Raw genomic sequence first — 20508 nt, 5'->3', positions numbered from 1 at the left:
GAACACTGGTGTCTTATTCCAGATTCAGGAGTACGTACTGTGGGACTGCATAACCCCACATGGATATGTCTGCAACATGCTACAGCATCTTTTTTCCTCTGATATGGATGAACGGTGCTAAAGGTGTTACTGATTGGCAGAGATGAGTATGGAGAATAAAAGCAATGGAGATTGGATAAAAGCCAACAGCATGTGGTGAGGTGAACAGGGCTAAGTGACAAAACCATGGGATCTTGAACAGATCCTGTGTGCAGAGCCCTGAGATGGGCTGTGTCCATGGTCAGACTGGGGTCTGGTCAGTATTGTCAGATAAGAGTGAGCCTGATTGCATCCTAATTATAATGGTACAGAGGGGAGAGCAGCACTGTGCATCATCACCTATGATCGAAGCCCATCTATCATTTACCCACTCATGTTCTGTGCAGTTCCTCATGGGTGTAAATTGGAGCATAGGAGGTTCAAGTTGAATATCCGGAAAAATTTTTTTACTGTAAGGGTGACAGAGCCCTGGAACAGGCTGCCCAGGGGGGTTGTGGAGTCTCCTTCATTGGAGACATTCAAAACCCGCCTGGACACGTTCCTATGCGATGTACTCTAGGTGGCCCTGCTCTGGCAGGGGGGGTTGGACTAGATGATCTTTCGAGGTCCCTTCCAACCCCTAGGATTCTATGATTCTATGTTTCTTCGGGATGGGTAAGTTCATCATCACTTCATTGTGAGACTAATGAACAATTGACAATGAACAACAAAAATTCTGATAATGATTTGGGGAAATTGATGAAGTAAAGAAAGGCTGTTAGCACTTAGCACGCTTTGCAAGCATACTAGCTCAGAAGGTCATTGCTAACAGAAGGAATTATTTTCCTCCTGTCAGCAGCCTGGTTGGAAGCTGTTAAAATCATGCAGCCCAGGAGAAATGAGTGGTGTGAAACCTGCCAAGTTTTGTTCAAAAGGTTGATGTGCATGTCAGAAACCTTGCCACCCCAGTGAATTTAGGGGAAGGCATGAAAAGGGAGTGGGAAAATAGGTTTTATACAATCATTTGTGAGGTTTTTTTAGCAAATTACAATTTTTTAATTAACTGAAACATCAGTGGCTCAGCCTTGGATGTTCAAAAACTGATGGTCATAGGGTGGCTGTACACTGCCAATGTAAATACAGCCCAGGTGTACTGGGCATGTGACTTGTGGACATGGTTATTTTAATGCCACCATACAGAGGAGTGGTAAGACATTTGCAGTGAACAGCAGAAAGCCTGTGGAAATTGTTTGGGTGTAAGTTGGCAGTGTTTGGAATGAGGAATTAGGAAAGGATGACGGAGGAAGACAGATTTCAGAGGGAACCCAGGGCAGAGCAAGAACTGATGCTGGACAGGTACATTTGGGGTGAAATGCCAGTCAGGATAACAGCTCTTTCCATGTGATCTAATCAATCATCTTGAGAGATGCTGGGAAAAGTGGAGAGCAGGGCAGAGCAGGCTGGATGAGACTGACCCTGTTGTGAGGAGCAGGGAATGGGCCAGAGCCAAGGTAAATGGTGCTATGATAAATACCATTACCTTGACTAAAGTGGGAACTCAGCCCAGACGGGGCAAGAAGCATGAAAAGATGAGAATGAAAATGAGAGATATGCAGTTCCCAGGCAGCCTTCTCTGGAGATAATGGCTTGTACAGGGTGAATGCCCTCTGTGAAGTTTGGCTGGGCTTGGGCAGGTCAGTTCTGTACATCTGAGCAAACCGTTTGGACTGTACATGGAAACAACTTTCCATGCTCTTTGTCACACAGTACCTAGGAAAATTTTACCATAACACCCTCATGCCGTGTTGTTCAGAGTGCTCTTTGCTTGCGGTGCCTTTGAATAATGCCCCAAACCCTTTGGCAGGAGAACGGAGAGATACTGATGGAATGCCTGAGGGGCTCCCCTGCCAGGCTCTCTGATCAGCTCCTGCCAACACAAACAAGGGCCAAGAAAGCCACCAAGGTCAGATCTGGGCTGAGCTGCTAGGTTCTCTTGGACTGCAGAGACAGGACAATTTCTCCAGAACCCTCCAACTCAGCATTGTATTTGGATAGGCTGCTGAGCTTCCTGTGCACCTGTGTATTCTCACTGAGCATCTTGAAAACATTTGGCCAGAACCACAGGTAAAAGTTCCCTTCTGCTACTAATATTATTTTTCCTGCATTTTAATTTAATTTCCCCTATCATTCCTTCTTTTTCCACTGCCCATTTCCCCTTGAAAGCTAAGATTGCACAAACGGATGCATATTCTTCCTCCCCTAGTGCATGTAGCTTTTTCTCTGCTGTTTGAAGAAATTAACATTTGCACCTGCAATTCCCATTAATGTAACAGAGTGAAACTGACTCATTGGTAGAGAGAGAGTAGTTCTGAACTCCCTTTCTCTGACAACAGATCTCAGGGGAAGAAAAGAAAAAGACCCAGAAGGTGGTAGGGAAGTCTGCTTTCTAAGCAGTGGCCATATATAAGGTGTACTGTGTGCTGGTGGAGCCTGTACTGTTGTCACCCATAGATCTGTGACCCAGATAGATGAGCTAAAATCTTCTGCAAATCTCACTGTGTATGATGAAACTGTATCAAGTGGAGGGAACACTGTGTCGTCTTTTGAGCTCTCTTGTTGAGTGGTAGGAGGGTAGCAAGCAACTTCTGCTGGTTGGATATGTCTGATTATTTACATAGGGCGTTTTGTATCTTACCCTATGGTTGCATAACGTGGGGACATAAACACATTACATACCAGTGAATAAGCCTAAAACACAGGCACATAAGAGGAACAGTGAATAAATGGGGAGTTTGCTGCCCACTAGTGCAATGTTAAGGTGTAATTTTGGACCTCCAGTCTAGTAAAACAAAATATAGTCTTACAAAACTGTGCATGAAGAGCACCTCAAGAATGAAGTTAAATACCGTGTTCCAGTTAAATTGTTCTCAAATCAAGTTTTGTATTAAGAATAATGTTTGTGAGGAAATAGCTTCTCTATTTTTTCCTCATCCCTCTGTTCCTAGTATTCTTGGTGCTTGCCAAATAGTTTGGAAAAGCACATTTGAAGCCTGTTTCTGCTTTTCTTCATGCAAGCTGTTTCTTGTTTGATGTTTGTGGCATATCCAAATGATAGAGTATTTTCCTCCTTTCTGGAAGGAGCAGCTGAAGCATTATGAAACTGGGCCCCAGAAGAACACGTTAGATTTGATGAGTAAGACAAAGTCTCCAGAGACAGTCATGGATTCCAAGTGTTTTTCTTACTGTGTCCTATTAGTAGATCAAGGTCTGAAAAGTCATCAGGGACAACTTGGTCTTGGGAAAAGATGTACTGCTCACCTAGAGTTTGTGTTCCAGTAAATTTTTACCTTCCTGCTCTTACAGACTTGTGAAAACCTATCTGTTTTTTATCTAGCTGGCCAGCTCTGGTTATTGAAGATAAAATCAGTGTCTAGAATGAGATCTGTATTATCTGAACAGTGGATCTGTTTTGCTTCAGGTACTGCAGGAGCTGACTCATGAGGAAAAGATGAAAGAGTTAGAAAAGGACATAGCAGGTAGTTGCTTACGAAGTGGCCACAGAGTCTCTTGCAAGAACTGCAGGATATAGGAATTTGCAGACTGTCCTATGGTATCTCATGTCTTGTTCTGAGAGTATGAGGGCTGCACATTTCCTTTTGGTCCCTTGTGAGGTAACTTTTGTTAATGAAATTCCACGTGGGAGCTCATCTTCTGCTGCAGTTTATCTCAAGCCTTTGTGTGATTACTACATGTTAGCATCTGAAATGTCCTCTTTGTGCTTTAGCCATTCATTTCAGACCTCTGTAGTTGATGGTGCCTTATAAATATGTAAAATGAAGTTTTTTTCCCTACCCTTCTTCATGGTGGGATCACACCTGTGGTGTAATCCAAAATCCTCTCCCCACTCCCCTTTCTGCATGCAGCTGGTAGACAATGCTACCTCTTTGCTAGTTGGAGCAGATCAGCGTTTTTCACATCACACACCATGTTCTCAGCTATTCTCAAGGGACTGTTCTTGGTGCTTTGTGCTGGTACTTCAGGTGGGGATTCAGTTCAAAGCACTCTTGCACATCTTCATATTCAGCAGCAGCCTCAGGGATCAACTCCTGCATCACTCCCACTCCTGGGCAAAATTCCAGTCATACCTGTAAGGCATACTTCGCTGTGTCAGACAACAAGGAATTTTTGCTTTGATAATTAGGAAGATATCACATCAACACAATCTTTGTGAGTGTTTTCTGTGATGTATATTCACGTAGTTTGAATTTGGGCATCTCAGCAGTCCATCTGAAAATTGGAAGTAGGCAGAGGAGGCTGCGGCATTGAAAGGAAAAAAATGAAGAACAGAATATCAGCCTTGCAAGATAGCTGGATTCTAAGAGAGTTTTTCTTTTTTTTTCTTTCACTAGAATAGGAAATGAATCTCAGATTCCAGACTGTATTTCTCACATAAACAGCAGTAGCTGCTCAAGCTGAATTGCTGTAAACAGGAGCAAAACTAAGCCTTCAATGTTCAGTAGAAATTGTGGCTAGTGAGTGCAGCCTTCCTGAGGGATATAATTACTGTTCATTGTTGCATTTGTCCTCTCTGTTTCAGGGACTGACACCCCAGCAGTTGAGGTCTGTAGTTCATTTGCAGATCCCAGTGAACAGAAAGCAGGATCTGTAAGGAGAACAGGGAAAAAAAATAATTGAGAACCAAAAATAAGTGTCAAAGTCCAGCTGGCAAATATTTCCAGGCCACAATTGTCTTTGGCACCCCTCCACCCCCCAAGGTCTCCAATGGTTCTGAGGCCCCCACCACAGGAAAATCAAGGGTTTAAAAAGACAATAATTAAAGACATTCTTGATGTAATTTGGGTTTGGGAGTATTTGGAGGTTAGTGTTGTGTGTGTTTGCACATATGCACCCTGTTCTTTTGTAGTCTGAACTGTTCAATGACTGAAACCATCTACCGTGGGGCAGAGGAAGGGTATTCTCACCTTTGTCTCCTCATTTTGAGAATCTGGGAGCTGGTGGGGTGAGACTGCACTTTCTGTGGGAGAACAGTAAAGGTGGCAAGTCCCTCCTCTGCCTTCCCTTTCTGCCAGCTTCACCCTGCTGACCTACAGGATCTTGGTTCTCTTGAAAGGGTGAATAGAACACTGACTGAATTCAGCTTCAGGTCACAACACTGTCAGTTTGACCCAGCTGAAGCTGTTTGTGGTTGCCTCAGATGTTCTGTGTTCTCAGATTACCTCTAGAGCTAAGAGGTAATGGGAAGAGTTGTGTCTAATGCATATGAATTCTGGGACAAAACCCAGGCAATATACCCAAAGCCTCACATATGAGAACAGGAGAGAGCATGAACAACAGGATTGTTGATGTGATTTAGCTGTGACCAAGTCTCATCTGCTGGAAGGATCTGATCCTGCTCAGATCTTTTTTGCATACAGTTTAGGCAAAGCAGTTGTTGTTTCCAGAAGGTGCCTAGAATGGATCTTCCAAACAAGTAGCAGATGCATCCCTTCTCTTTATCTGGGAGGTGCAGGCCTGCCCAACACTATGAAATGTGATACTTTTGGCTCTGTGTGCTGTTGTGATTGTGGTATTTACACCAAAAAGAGTGACTCCAAAGTGGTTGAGTTGAAGTTTGCTCATTATCACCACTGCTGATTAGAGCTTAGGACTCTGCAGATTAAGTATGCAGAAATTAAAGTTATACAGGACAAAACCACATTCTCCTCCCTCCCACATCAGGCAGAGAGTTCCTCTCTTATGTGTAGTTATGGATTTATCTAGCATTTATTTTAAAACAAACTATTCTAAACCTGGTCTTCTGTTGCAGCAGCCTGCCAGCCCTCCTCTGCATACCTTACTTAGGTAAGAAATGTTTAGTTCTGCAGTTATTGCTTGGGCTTGTTTGGAAAAGTAATTGAAAGCAGATACAGCTAATTCTTTTGAACAACTTCTTTCAAACTAATTCAACAGATGTGTGTTCAGTTTATAACTAGCTTATTAAAAAGTATCAGTTAAGACAGCTATGTTTTCTTAAAGTGTATAATTTATAGTAGTTTTCTGCCACATTTGTAACAATTGCTTCTTTATCACTGCTTGAAGCCTGTTACCTCGCTCATTCTCCCAAAACTGAGACTTTGCAAAGGAGCCTTTTTGAAAAAGAGGAGGCACAAACCATCTCTGCGGAGGAATAGAAAGTTTCTACCCCAAAAAGAAAATTTTTGGAATTGAGTGTCACAAAGCAGGACTATTACACCAGCTATTGCTTTTCACTCTTATCAGAGTTTGATCACAATAAACTCATTGTCCTCAATGTCCCATAGACAAGTGGTGGTGATGCTCACTAATGTATATGCTGGAATAAAATAACTGAGCATTCACTGGGAAGGCAGAGGCTTTTGCAGCTAGCCCTGGCTTGAACCATCAGTGTTTCTGCACTGATGGAGTGAGGGTACTGGAGAAGAGGTAAGGTTTGTCAAATATGCAGTTCCTCTTTATTTCCTCCATTGCAGGTGATGTATACATGGAATCAGATCTTCATTTTTTTCAGCTTGTATGAGTGTTAAAACTTTCTTGCTGCTTCCTTTTCAAAACCAATAGTAGTCACCTGCTGATAGTTCAGAAAAAAATCCCTACAGCATGTAGTGGTTGACAAAAGCCAACGGGTACACAGCTAGAGTCTGAGCTCCCATTTCCTCTGAAGGGGAAATGGCCAAAGCTTGCAGGCTCATTCTCTGGGAGCAATACTCAGATGTCAAAGGGCAGGAAGGAGAGGGAACAGCTGTAACCCTTCCAGCAGAGAGGCCACACTCCCTGCTCCGGTAAGGTACAGCACACAGCCCTGAATGCAGACCATTGCCTTAGATGTTACGTGGTTGTGGCACACTATATCTGGATAGACCACAGAGCAGGTTGTGGAACAATCTTCATTGGTCCACACCAGGAACCAGGGGGTACGGACTGGTAGTCAGACAGCATCCCACCAAATGGTCAAGATCAGACTTTTACTCTTGTATCTCACATGAAAAGTTTTTTCTCTTGTGATGCTCTTTCCAGTGTTGTATGAGGGTGAGGTGATGAGGTCTTCAATCTGCCAGACATGGCAGCCCCTCTTACTGCTGAAAAACTTGTTCTGCTTCCTGACCTGAGCCCTGCTCAGCTGCTGTGACCTGACAGGATCCAGCAGCACATTTGTCAGGCAGAAGATGACAAAATAGGTAACGTGCACAGCATTTTCTCTTGTGGATGGTACAGATGGGCATAAGCCATCATCTCCGTGGCTCTGGAGAGCTGCCAGGCTGCTGTAGCAGATCTCTGGGAGAGTGAGTTCAGCCTTTGTTGCTGCTAATGGTTACAAGCAACTGATCTCTCTGTGGAAGTGCCATAAATGCAAAAGAGTAATTTTGCTATTAAAAATACTAAAATCTTCCACATGGAAGAAAGAATATTCTTTTTCTTTTTAATTGTTGTTTATTTTGTTCACTAAGTATATATAGGATTGTCCAGCTGGCTGAACCACAGAGCAGAATAAAATATCTGCCTCATCTCTAAAGGCACAAACCTATAAAGGGCAGATAGCCTGAAGTCTCAATCTTTGCTGTGTTCATATATATGGAGGTTCTACTGTTGGCTTCTGTGAGACCAGAACCAGAATTTGGCACACATGAAAGGAGATAAGCACAAGAACATGAATCAGACATTCTGTGTTAATTCATTCTCTTCCTACTTTTTGGCCAATTTCTTCACTGTTCTCTGCCTCAGTTTCCCCTATTTATCAGTCCATAACAGACTGAGGATATAAATTGTTATGTTAATAAAACTCACCTTGCATATCTACTACAATTTGTGTAAGAGGCTTTTGAAATTTCACTAGAAGTGCACTTTGCTGGCACAAAACTTGTTTGTATTTTAAGGATTATCTGCTTGTCTGTAATTCTGGTTCTCTGTTCATTTCCAGCTGTTGTGTTTGCAAAAATACCCTGGCATCGTTTAAACTGGATGTGTTCAGGTACAAAGAAGCCACAGTCACTGCTTTGAATAGGTGTCTAGTTGATTTTTATTTTTTTTCCCCCTCTAGAAAAGAGATGAGAGAGCAAGGAAGTAGGCTGGTTATGAGAGGTGTCCAGCTGCAGAAGCTCTGCAGACACAGCTCCAAAGTGTGGTCAGTACAGGCTCTGTTGCCACCATCTAAGGACCTGACAGCACATGTGTGGCTTGCTGGATACAGAAAAGTGGGAGAAGCCATTCAGTGGATGTAATAACTTGGGGCTGATTTTGGATTATTTCAGCTTCTCTCTCAAATGCCATTTTTGTGCTTCGTGAATGGTTTATCTGACTACTGCTGTGGTTAGAGTGCAATGCATAGGACAGCATAGTTTGTGTTACTAATAATTAATAAGAGTGCAGTACAGTAGCAATTGTCCTCTGTTGAGTCAAGCACAGCATCTCTACTTTTAAGAAAGAAGGGTTTGTTCTGGACTCCAGAGGCTTTGTGTCACTTTCTGAAAGCTTCATTTTCTTATTTTTTTTAGCTTTATTATTTCAAGATCCTAAGGTCTCCTGCCAGATTTAAATTATCTTTTTCATGTTTGTTTGGTTTCCCATTGAAACCATCCATTCATCCAGTTTCCATAAAGCCCCTAATAACTATTTTAAAGTTTTTGTTCTTGGCTCTTTCCAAACCTATAAATACTGGTTTGAAAACCAAGCTGAATTCTGTGCAAATAATCTTCTCTACCACCCCTTCTCCTCTGGTTATAAGTGGGGCCTTCAGTGTTTTCCTTCCCAGCACTTGCTAGTTACCTTGTTTATGGGGTAAAAAAGGTAGTCGTGGCATATGAGCAATCTGACGGACAATGTCTCAGGGTTAGATGGTTGCATTAAGAGAGGAAAATAGCAGCAGGTAAATTAGTTAAAACACAGTTGCACTCCAAAGATGTCTTTTCTTCCTGCCCCCTGAGCAGGTGCCCACGCTTGTCCGTGGCTCTCAGCTTCTATGTGGCAAACAGAAACCAAGCCAAACCTTCCTCATCATGTGCTGCTAGTGCAGGGGGAAAGCACCAAAGGATTTCCAACCTGCCCCATGAGTTGTGTAGCTTGTTTGGGTGTTGTGGTGAGAAAAGAAAGCAGAGCTATGCCCTGGCTGGGGCTGACATGAGAGGCACGAGAGACAGTGTGGAGGAGAAGCAGTAGAGAAGTCCCAGAACAGTATCAGTGCCCTGGGGAGATGTGGTTGGTTAAACATCTGACTTTTGGATGAGAAGCCAGCCCTGATATCTTTTTCTTGAGTGTAAGACTGATATTTAAGATAATGTTTGCTTATTATGGGAAAGTTTTGTTCTTGCCAAAAGACAGACCCTTTTATTCAAAGCTAATCTCTAGGAATTCCTCTCCATGCTGGTAGCAGTGGTCATATGGAGATAAATCAAGATATAGAGAACTCACATGGACTTCCTGCCAGGTCTGTCAGGAGAGGATGAGGTTTTCTCTCTTGCCTGTTCTTTGCATTGTGTTGGCTCTTCTTTGCAATGTGTAGGTGCTGGGATGTTGGGTCCTGATGCCCATGGAATTGTCTTGTCCCAGTTTGCGCAGCCCCAGACAGTGCATTTATTGCAGCTAGCCAGAGGCAGATCTTCCCTGAACAAGTGTTCCAAGTGAAGTGAATCCAGGCTCAAATGTCCATTTCATGTCTCTCCTCAATGTTCAAACCAGCCGGTGTCACAAGCAGGAGGCCAGACCTAGAGCTATTGAACTCAATGGAAAAAATTCTTTATGTCTTCAGAAGCTTTGGATTCTCACCAGAGATAAAAGCAATCTTCCAATATAGTTTTCCTGTGTAGAGACTTCAAGTGGGGCCTCTGGCCAGCATCTAAAAAAACGGGGCCTAAAATTAGGCCCCTAAAATACCAAGAGCAGCGAGTGGTTCCAACTGATACCAAGTTAGGAAAAAGGGCCTGAAATAAACAGATTCCTCAGTAACCAAGATCCTGTTTTTGAGACAAGTGTTCATTCTCTCAAATCAAAGCAACAAGAAACCAAAAAGAAAAAAGAATGAAACCATCAAATCAAATCCCAGCAATCCAATGATATTATCAGCCAAAGCATGTCTTATGAGAATGCTTTTCAAAATTCCTCAGGGAGTACCAGTGAGCCATGAAGAGGATATTGCTCTTTTTTGAAGTGTATTTGATTGGGGTTTTTTGGAACACACCACATTTGTTCATGTGACAAATCTGTTCTTCTGTTAGGTCATGTATTATATCTGCTGTAGGGTTCTTTTGTCCACTGTGAAGTCTCTCCCTCTTCCAGACTTGTGTTATAAGGTACACATATTTAAAAAAAAAAATCCCCTCATCATCTTTTTAGCTTTGTGATGGACAGTATGTTTATTTGTCTCTTTTGGCAGGTAAAATGCAGAAGCAATTAGCAATAATACCCTCTGCCAAGAGGGTAAGATTGATGTCCAGGGGTAACTTGCTTTGATACGTGTGTGTGTACACATTGTTCAGTGCAGTCCTCTCCCTGGCTGAAATTGTTTGGTGTGCTGAAATACCAATGTCAGAAAGTACTGATAGGGATTGCAACAATTCTGAGAACATCTCCTGTTTCTTCAGAGAAAGTACTTGGGTCTGGTTTTCAGTCCTCATCAAAGTTTGTGAGGTTGTATTGTTGTTCCTCTCTGCATGAAAGTAGCCATGATATTGCGTTTTATATTGCTTTTATGTCTCAATTAGGAACAACTACTTTATCATTTCGGGATGAACCACTAAGCAGTTAGGCAGAGGAAGCCTTACAAGATTAGTAGCTTTTTTGTTGTTGTTGTTAATTTTATAAACAATTGTTGCAGTGGTTTGAGCACTGAATATTTTTATTGATGTATTTAAAAGGCTGTATTATCACCTTACTTGTCAGCCAAGATTACATTGTATAGTTGTACAACCAGAATATAGTTTCTGATCCAGGAGATCACATACCTGCTTGACCATACCTTGACAAAGGGAGAGAGGATTCATGCCAGCCTGAACCATGTTTTTCCCCAGTGGCTATGCAATAGCTCAGGCTGCCTTGGGCATCAACCAGTTTTTTGGCTATGTTATCTGTAGAAAACTTAGGAGTGAGTGGGATTCCTGGCTCAGTTCTCATGCTTTTAATGGAGGCTGGATAAGTTATATCTCTGAGAATATGAGCCTTGAAAATCCATGTGTGAGAATGCAGGTAGAAGGGCACCCTGAAATACAACAGTGAAGAAAAAGGTTGTGTCTCTGGCTGTTCAGTAGTAGAAATAAAATTTCTCAGTTCTGCAGAATCTCATTTCTAACATACTGCTTTTTCTATTCTTCCTATTCTGACCAAGTGAGCTTCCTTGGGGTGCCACAGCACCAGATTGCCATAGCAGCTGGAGTCAGGGCAGATGTGATGGAACAGGGAAAACAGCTGAAGTACTCCCAGGGCAGGAGAGCTGCTACCATCAGTGAGTCTGACCATCCTTAGGAAATGCAGCAGGAGCTTCTTTTTTTGACAAGGCATCTGATCAAGGGCCAGGTTTCTCTCTGAACTGAAGTCCTTAATGTGCCATGTCCTCTCTCTCTAACTATAGAAATCACTCGTTCCTGTAGCTGGAGAAAGGATAGAAGACGAAGCTTCCAGAAGCCCAACTGATAACTTGCTTGGTAGACTAACTTAGAGGGAAGTGTTCAGAAACACAAGAGCCTGACAGTGTTGCAAAAACCTAGATAGACCCTGATGTAGGAAAAGGGCCTTTTGCAATGCACCACACAGTAGAGCCTTTTCCATTTTGAGTTCAAGTGGAGTCACGGTGGCAACGGTGACTTAATCTGTCAAGTGTCAGTTTATAATGGAATGTAAATGCAGTTTTAGAAATACATATTGGATTTAAATGCAGCTCAAAATGTCAGCATATTACTCTGTGGTCTTGCAACAGCAGCGTTCCAATAAAATCACAACCCTTCAGCTTCTGGAAGACACCACAAGGAATGATACTCCTCTGGTACTGTAAGTTATATTTTCCCTTTACAGCTCTGGCAGATTTCTTGGAAGTTCAGTGATATCCAGGCAAAACCAATCTTAAACCAGAACTCTACCTATATTTGGAGCTTTGTCCCCCTAATTCTAACAGAATGCTTTGATTTAAGGGGTCTTCTCATGAGTGTATTTACCAGGAGGTGTTACATATCTCTCCTCCATCCCCATCTCTTCCACATCAGATTCCAGTTTTAACTTTCAATTTACTGTTTCTTTTAGTTTCCATAAGCATTCCTCAGACTTGTTCTCTCAGACTTTTCCATCAACCCCAGCTTATCCTGAGATTGCAGCATTTCTTTATGTATCATCAATTAAGCACTTTTAGAGTGCATCACTGAGGAACTGCCATACTGGAAGGATCTGTACCAACTAAGATCACAGAATTACCCTGACTGGAAAAGATCTTCAAGAACATTAAGTTCAACTGTTAAAATAGATTTAAGAGACATGTAGTAACTCTATTTAAAACAATTAATTTAACTTTGTTCGGAAGATAAAAATATCTTATTTTTCATCATTATGGACTAAGTATCAACCTTCTTCTGTGAAGGTAGCAGACCCAGTGTTGATGAATCAGGATTCAATAGCCCTATGCTGATTCACACTCGCTGAAGATCTGACCAAATTCAAAGTCATTGCATTCAGAGTTAGAGCAAGAACCTCAGATCAGAAACCTTTTTCATCAGTAACACATGGGTACAGTAAGAGGGCTATCCTTTGGAAGGTACATGTGGTATCTGTTCCTCTGTGCTGTGGGTGTTGTAGTTAGCAGAATTCCCAACTTGAATGCTGTGCTGGCTTCTGGATCCAAATGATGCAGACTGTATTATTTCCTTTCTTCAGTAGTCTTGTCTCCATCATCAGCAAGGAAAAGCTGTCCCTCAGCCAGGCAGAAAAGGCAAGTCACCAAATCAGCTTTTCAGCCTGGAACCAGTCCTGGAACTGCTGGGGCTCAGGATCTGGCACACCAGAAGCACAATTCACACCCTTCCCTGCTCCTGAACGAGGTGACAGCCAGAATGCCTGTTTCAGACACTTCCTCAGCTTTCTATTTGCTTTCCGCCTTTTGGGTGACATTCACACCCCTCTGTGTAGCACTGTCTGTATGCATAGGTACCCAAGTGCAACAAACCATCTTTATTCCCCTGCCATGGGCATGAAACAGAATTTAGCTTCTACTGAACACTTTGCTCCTCTTCTGGGGAAGATGGGCTCAGCTTTCTGCACAGAGAATATAAATCTGTGCTGCCCATCGAAGCCCTTGTTCTTTAGTGGAGAAAGAGGAGCCTGTCCTACCCTGCAAGTAATATTACTATGAAGCACAGGAGCCCTAGAGTGACATGTGGGGTATAATCAAGACTGGATTTGGACGTTGACCCCACACAATGGCCATGGGCTTGCCAGCTGAGTACACGGTGAAGAGTGGGCACAGCCATAGCAATTAATTTCTCATCTCAGGGTGAAATAGCAGACTTCCACTCACAAGTATACAGAGCCAAGCCCTTTTCCAAAATCCAGCGTGCTCACAATACACAGTGGTCAAAAGTCCTCCCTGGTCCAAGAATATTTTCTTAGCTGATTTGTCCAGTGAGGGCACAAGGGAAAGCAATTACTGTGGCAAAGGTGGAAAATGGAGTTAACAGTTCCATTTAATCACTGCCCCACCACGGAGAAAACCAGATCTCTCCTAACCATAGAAGAGGTGTTTAGTGCTCCAGCTCAAGGCAAATATTTCCTCATCACTCAGCAGCAGTTATGTTGGATGTGCCAAAACCAGTCAGGTCTTGCAGCATGAGGAAAACAAGAGCTGCATGGAAGTGTCATCAGCAACAAGAGTGCTAGAGTTTAGGACTCTTAGCTCTTCTTGCTGTGCTAAAGCAGATGACAGCCCACATTACACAGCTGCAGAGATTAAAGTTCAATAGCTTGAGTACAGAGGTAGTGGCTGGTTGTTGTGTTTAACTCTTTGAAGACTGTAAATGACATTTGTACCCTTCTTGCTAGAGTCACCAGGTGTGGCTGGTACAAGGGGTCCCTTCTGCAGCCCTTGACAGATGAAGTTCTACATCTGTAGCTGAACTGAGCTGCTAACTCAGTGCCTTCCGTAAAACTTTTTCTTTTGGGATGAGTCCCTGTTCTTGTGGAATCAGGGCCTATGCTGGATTTTATTCCTAACAAAGTCTTTGCATGTAGCTGTCAGAATAGAGATAAACCAGGCCAGCCTGATCTCATTCAGATCATTTTTATCTCAGTTGCTGTATTGACTTCTGTGCTGTTATTCCCTGTTTGCTCTGAAGTCAGAACACCCCATGCTGGATTTCTGTCAGGAACAAGCATGGAATTTTTTTCCCTCCAAGTGCTTGTGTTTGTAAATCATTGCCAGGTGGCAAGAGGACTTTCTTAGGAGACAGCTGCTGTACCCTGAGTGTATTTTTACATGATACCTGTTTTGACAGCTCCAACATGCTACAGTTGAACTATGATCAAACTCTTACCTTGGTTCCACTGGTGAGGATCTAGTGTATTGTTGGAACTACTTTGCTTTAACCAATGTAATGAATTCAGTGACTGCACAGTGAGAGTCTGGGTGTTCATATCTTAGGTTAAAAGTACCGATCTCCATTGTTCTGTTTCTATAAGTGTAGATAGTTTTTCCCTTTGCAAAACCCTCTGCAGGTTACCAAATCTTGCTTGCATTGTTGTAGGTAATTGCATTGGTTCAGAGTTTGTTCAAATTGGTGTCCTGTGAGTTGAACTGTGTTTCTGCTGCCCAGCAGTAGTTAGATTCTTTGCTTTCTCTGTGGACCAAGTCCAAGAGGGGGTATTTTATTAAGGAACAAATTGTAATTTAAGTCCAATTTGTGACTACAGCTTGATGTAGGGGTTGCTGAAAGAAAATCATCCAAGTGAGCCTTCAAGAAACTGCAAGATAAAACATGGTTTCTCTGCAGATTGATCTGTAAATTTTTGTGCTTTTATGCCAAACGGCACTCACATATAATGACTTTTCAGCATGGATGCCGTATACTGGCTGTTGGTACTCCATATACAGTTTTCTCAGATATTTAGTTTCTAGGACCCTAAGAAGTTGTTAAAATATCTCAATAATTACAAAGGAATCATACAAGAAGCAATTAATAATGTTGGTTAGATATTTGTGATATCAAATGTCAAGTTACATACTTTCATTTGATGAAATCAATTTCCAGTAGTATTCATAACATCATCAGTGACCTAAACAGTCCACCTGACAGCTTGCCTTCCATCTCAAGTTGTAAATCTGGGTAACTAATGGTATATGAAAGAAGAAAAGGTCAATAAATGCAGAAACGTGTGGAAAATCTAATAATTCCCTGGCACTTATTATTTCTCCCTTCTCACTCTCATTTAGTAATCTATCACATTAAGCTGGTCACACTTGGCAAGAGGCTGATCAGGACAAGTTTCCAATAATGCTGCCTCTGTTCTTATGACCCAGCATCAGATGGACAAAGGCAATACGTGCCTGCGTGAGGGGAAAACTCTGGTCTGGAAATGCAATTTAGGGAGGATTCATAAACACATGTAAATATAATAAATTTGAGAAAGAGATGAGAGAGACTGCAGAAGTCACTCATCTCTTTGTGCACAATTTAAAAAATTTTTGATTAATTTGGTTTTTTTTTTTTGAACAAAGCTGCTACTGTTCAGAACAGCAATGTCTCGGGTTTCTGAGCAGTAGACCTGGTTGGTTGTCTTTCCATCTGCCAGGACATTTTTTCCCTGTAGCATGCTTAACACTTTGCCCAGTCCAGAAATAAATGACTCGGTCAGAAAGACTTCTTCCATCTCCTTTGGGTGATTATTCCACAGCCTGTTAGATCTCCCTGTTAGGAAATTTTCCAGCATCATCTTCCCTGTGCTTACTTTTAAAGCATCATTCTGTGACTAGATATTATCCTAAACAATGCTCTTCCATCATTAGTGTTTCCATTTCTTCTGTACCTGTCTTCCATTCTCCTATCCCCTCCAGCATTTCACTGGTGTCTAGTTGAGCTGTGGATGTTTAATGTATTTAACCTTTCCTTGTATGCTAAGCATAGGGACTGGCACCAGGGTATTTATACACCATGAAAAAAGGGTGTTGCCTGTTAAATGTAATTTCTTTCTTCTGATGCTTTCATGGTAGAGCTTGTGCTAGAGAACGAGGGCAGCTTCTCTTCTAAACTGCATGGAAAAGGTACAACTGCTAAAAAGAATGACTTATAAACAGCCTATATATAGTAAAATATTAATTTAGTTTCAAGCCTTGATTTAAGGCCACAGGGGAAGCTGTTAAATTCAATCAATGCCAGCATCTCAAAGATATTGCATGTATGGGTGTACACAAGAATTCCATCCAAATTGGTGCATATGATCAGGTTTACTAGTATGCTGCATTTTAACTGTAAAGAATATCTCTAAAACCTCTAGAGTCTTTTAGACTGTGGGAAACATTGCAAACATTACCACAATATGTCTGGATGCATAATATGTGTGTGTTGTATCTCAGCATATATGGGTTTCTTTGAACTTTAATTTCTGAATTTCTTGAGTAGACAAAGCTCACTTCAGGGGTAGTCATAGAATCACTATCGAATATTACACTAAATTGCTGATACATACTGTCTGTTTGAACTCCTAATACAGTTATGGAGATAAAGGTGGGATGATAGCTCTGCCTCTTTTTGAAGCTGTAAACATTCAGCATCCTGAGGATGTCCTTTGTTGCTTTTATATTTACTAAGCTTTTTTTTATGCCAACTGTCAGACACAATATGGTTTGTGTATGTAAATGTTATGAGCATTTCAGTCAATTTATTTAGGTTTTTTATAGAACAGGAAAACATGATGTAAAAGTGCAAGAACAGTCATACCAGGTCAGCCCAGCCGTCTGTCTAGCTCAGGTCAGTCACTCTGGCAGTGGTCAGTACTGCAAGCATATTTGACACTTCCTTCAAATATTCCCCCAGCTTCAAGCAATTTGTGGCTGAGGGATTTTAGAACCAGACACAGTATTTTGTATATAATTGTCCCTGGGGGAATTTCCTTTGGTGACTTTGTTCTTCAATCTGTGAAAGCTTTTGGCTTCTAGAATATAATTTGGTGAGGAGTGTTTAAATACACACTGGTTGAAGAGGTCCTTTCTCCTTTTTGAACCTATTTTCTGTCATTTTCAAAGATTCCAGGATGTTATATTAGAAGCAATAATTTTGAAGGTCAGCTTCTGTCAACCCCTCACTTGGTCCTCATTTTGGAATAGAAACAGTAGACTAAGTTTGCTGTGTAAACAAAATAGAAGATTTAAGATTGTTTCTTGTCATGTGCATCACTGCCCATTTATTGAAACTTGGTGATCTGCCCTTTTTCTGGACAGACACTCCATCTTGTCAGTTTCATCTGCAATTTCCATAATTGTTCCTTAATTCCTTGAATTTATCAGAAGCAAACTGTCTCCCCACCGTTGTCTTTCTTTTCTAGATCATTCCACAAAGCTTATTTTTCTTAAGTTAAAAATTTTAACAGATGTCTTTGAGAAGCTCTACCCACTTTGGTCTAAAGGATGAAGCAGGAGTTAGGATTGTCAGGAACATGCATGTGTTATGCCCACAAGCATCCCAAAATTTCATGGGTCTTGTAAGAGGACATTCAGCAGGCACTCAGCAGCAGTGATTAAGGAACTCAAGATGCTCTGCTTCTCAAAAAAGATAACTACTTTTCATTTGATGTAAATTCAAAGGGCTGATTTTAGATATCAAGGAGCAACAGATTTTGGCTAAAGAATTAAATAGCAAACTCAACACTGACTGAAATAGTGAGACTTGCTTAGAAATCAGGAGTGTTATATCAGATGTAAAAATAATGATCCTGGGTTAAGAACTAATAGGAACTAATCCAAGAAAACAACTGAGTGTCTAACTACGTGGTTGAGTAAATGTTTCCAGTGGGGATACATATTCTGAAATTGGAAGCCACACTTAAATGCTTTGCTGGACTCCTTGAGGAGTTGCAGAGCTGTCTGTAGATATCAAATATTTGTGAACTCTTTGAAATACGTGACCAATTTGAAAATAACTCATTTACTGGTGTCCTTCTGACTATCAGCCTTGGCTGAGCTTAGTTGTTTGCTTCTTTTTTTTGTACATATCTCCCAGATTCCCAGTGAGCTGCAGACTTTGTAGGTATTTGCTGGGGTCTGGTTTGCTCCCCACTGAAGTTAGTAGCAAATAGCAAAAAGCATCAGCAGGATTTTTTTTTTTTTTCAGAATAAAGATTCTTAATCTTCTCCTTCTGTTCCTCTCTGAGAGATCTGTTCCACACAGCCCATGGAAATTTGGCTTCACCTTTATATTTGGAAGAAAAAAAAATTTCAAAATATTGGAATTTTTCACAGATCAGAAATTCCTTTTTCTTGATAGTCCTTCACGAAAAAGACCAAGTGGCTTCTGTGGCACTTGGCTTGCCTGTATAGGATTGTCAGGCAGAGGGTACAACACTTGCATGGAGAAGGAACTGTACAGCAGCACAACCACCACTGTGCCATGAGGTAAAGCACCCTCCACCCCAGCAATGGTATCTGGGGGCTCCTTTTCTCAAATCCTTTGTTAAATCTGTCCCAGAATTGTAGCTCCTGTGCTGAGAAAGTTTAGCCTTTAGCTGTAAAGTTAGTGGATATCTTTGTAAGAACTTGGATTCTCAGAATGTCCGAAGAACCAGCTGTCATTTTCCAGTAGGTTCCCCTGGGACATTTCTATCCTAGCCTGGGAGTACAAGGGAACTTTGAAGTGTGCCAGGAGCCACAGTGTTCTTTCAGATGATAATTTCTCCCCAACATAAAAGAAAAAAATTAATAACAGAAGTATGAGATTCCAGTTAGTGGAAAAGAGAATAAAATTATTCCTAATATCTCCCTTTATGGGGAACCTTCAACTATCGGTTCACCTTTCACTGTGCCATTTTTAACTGTGCCATCCTTCTGCTGGTGGTTTCAGGTGAGGCCATTCAGTTGATAAGGGTGCAGCACCCAGCACTGCCAGGAGGGATAGAAAGGGCTGTGAAGAGCTGCCTCACCCTCTGCTGCTGGTTTCAAGTTGAGGCCAACCAGCTCATAAGAGAGCAGAACCCAGTACTGCCAGGAGGGATAGAAAGGGCCGCGAAGAGCTGCCCAACCTTCTGCTGCTGGTCTGGGGCGAGGCCATTCAGCTGATTAGGGTGCGGCACCCAGCACTGCCAAGAGGGATAGGAAGGGCTGCGAAGAGCTGCCCCACCTTTCTTTATGGAGAGGGTGATCAGACATTGGAATGGGCTGCCCAGGGAAGTAGTGAATTCTCCGTCCCTGGAGATATTTAAAAAGAGAGTGGATGTGGCACTTAGTGCCATGGTCTGGTAACTGCAGCGGTAGTGGAGCAAGGGTTGGAATTGCTGATCCCATAGTTGCCTTCCAACCCAGCCAATTCTATGATTTTATGATTTTATCGTTTTTGTTGCCCTCTCTGGAGGCTCTTTCTGTTAAATTTATTGGGAGAATAGAAGAAAGAGACAAATTTTACTGAAGTGCCATAGAAACAGGATTAAGGGGATGTATGAAGCACATTTTATGTAGGATAAAAGGTTGGAATGTAAATTGTTCAAGAATAAATGTGTAGGGTGGCAAGGCACAGGCAAGGGTTATGAGGCAGACACTGGGGTGCTTCTGCTCCTCTGCCCCTGCACCCTTTCAATATTAATTGCAACTCTGCACATGTGCTATTTGAGTGTGGGTGTCATGTTGGTCTTGATTCTCCAAAACGCATCTCCTGTAGTCATTTCCATGAGTATGAAGTATATATAACAAGCTGCAGTTTCACTGTTTCTGACTTCTTGTTTTTCATAGTAAAGGACAGTCAAGGATTGCATTTACAGAGATAAGAAAGGCACCAGAGGAAATTTTAAAGCACTGTCTTCAACAAATAGAAAGGAATTGCCTTGTCTGTGTTGGAAAACAATAATTAAAGCAGGCCTAACTGATCTGATTTTTTTACAACACCCTTAGTTATATGGCAAAGTTAGTCACCAAATGTTCTTACAGAAGCTGAGTAGTCAGGAAGGAATGATAAAATACTGACTAATGGACAAAAAAAAGAAACAAAATTATTTTCAATGTGTCTTAGGTCCCAACCCTAAGGTGCAGTGCTAAGATTTCACATAAGTTCCGGGAAGATGACACAAATAGGAAGTTTTCATGGTGTTGCAGATTTAACTTTATTTTAATTGTGTTAGACATGGCTGGGGAAAGCTCTGACTAATTTCAGAGGAGTCCAACTCAGTGAGGTCTCAGTTCAGGAACGAGGTTCTGAAATATCAAGGTAATCCAAAAAATAGGCAGTAAAAAATAATTGGAGAAGATTTAGTTGAGAGAAAAAAGAAATTCCTCAGCCTTGTGTAGGTAGTTAC

Source organism: Heliangelus exortis, chromosome 9 (assembly GCF_036169615.1).
Source record: "Heliangelus exortis chromosome 9, bHelExo1.hap1, whole genome shotgun sequence".
NCBI lineage: Eukaryota > Metazoa > Chordata > Aves > Apodiformes > Trochilidae > Heliangelus > Heliangelus exortis.
Note: the sequence above shows the minus strand (reverse complement) of the source record.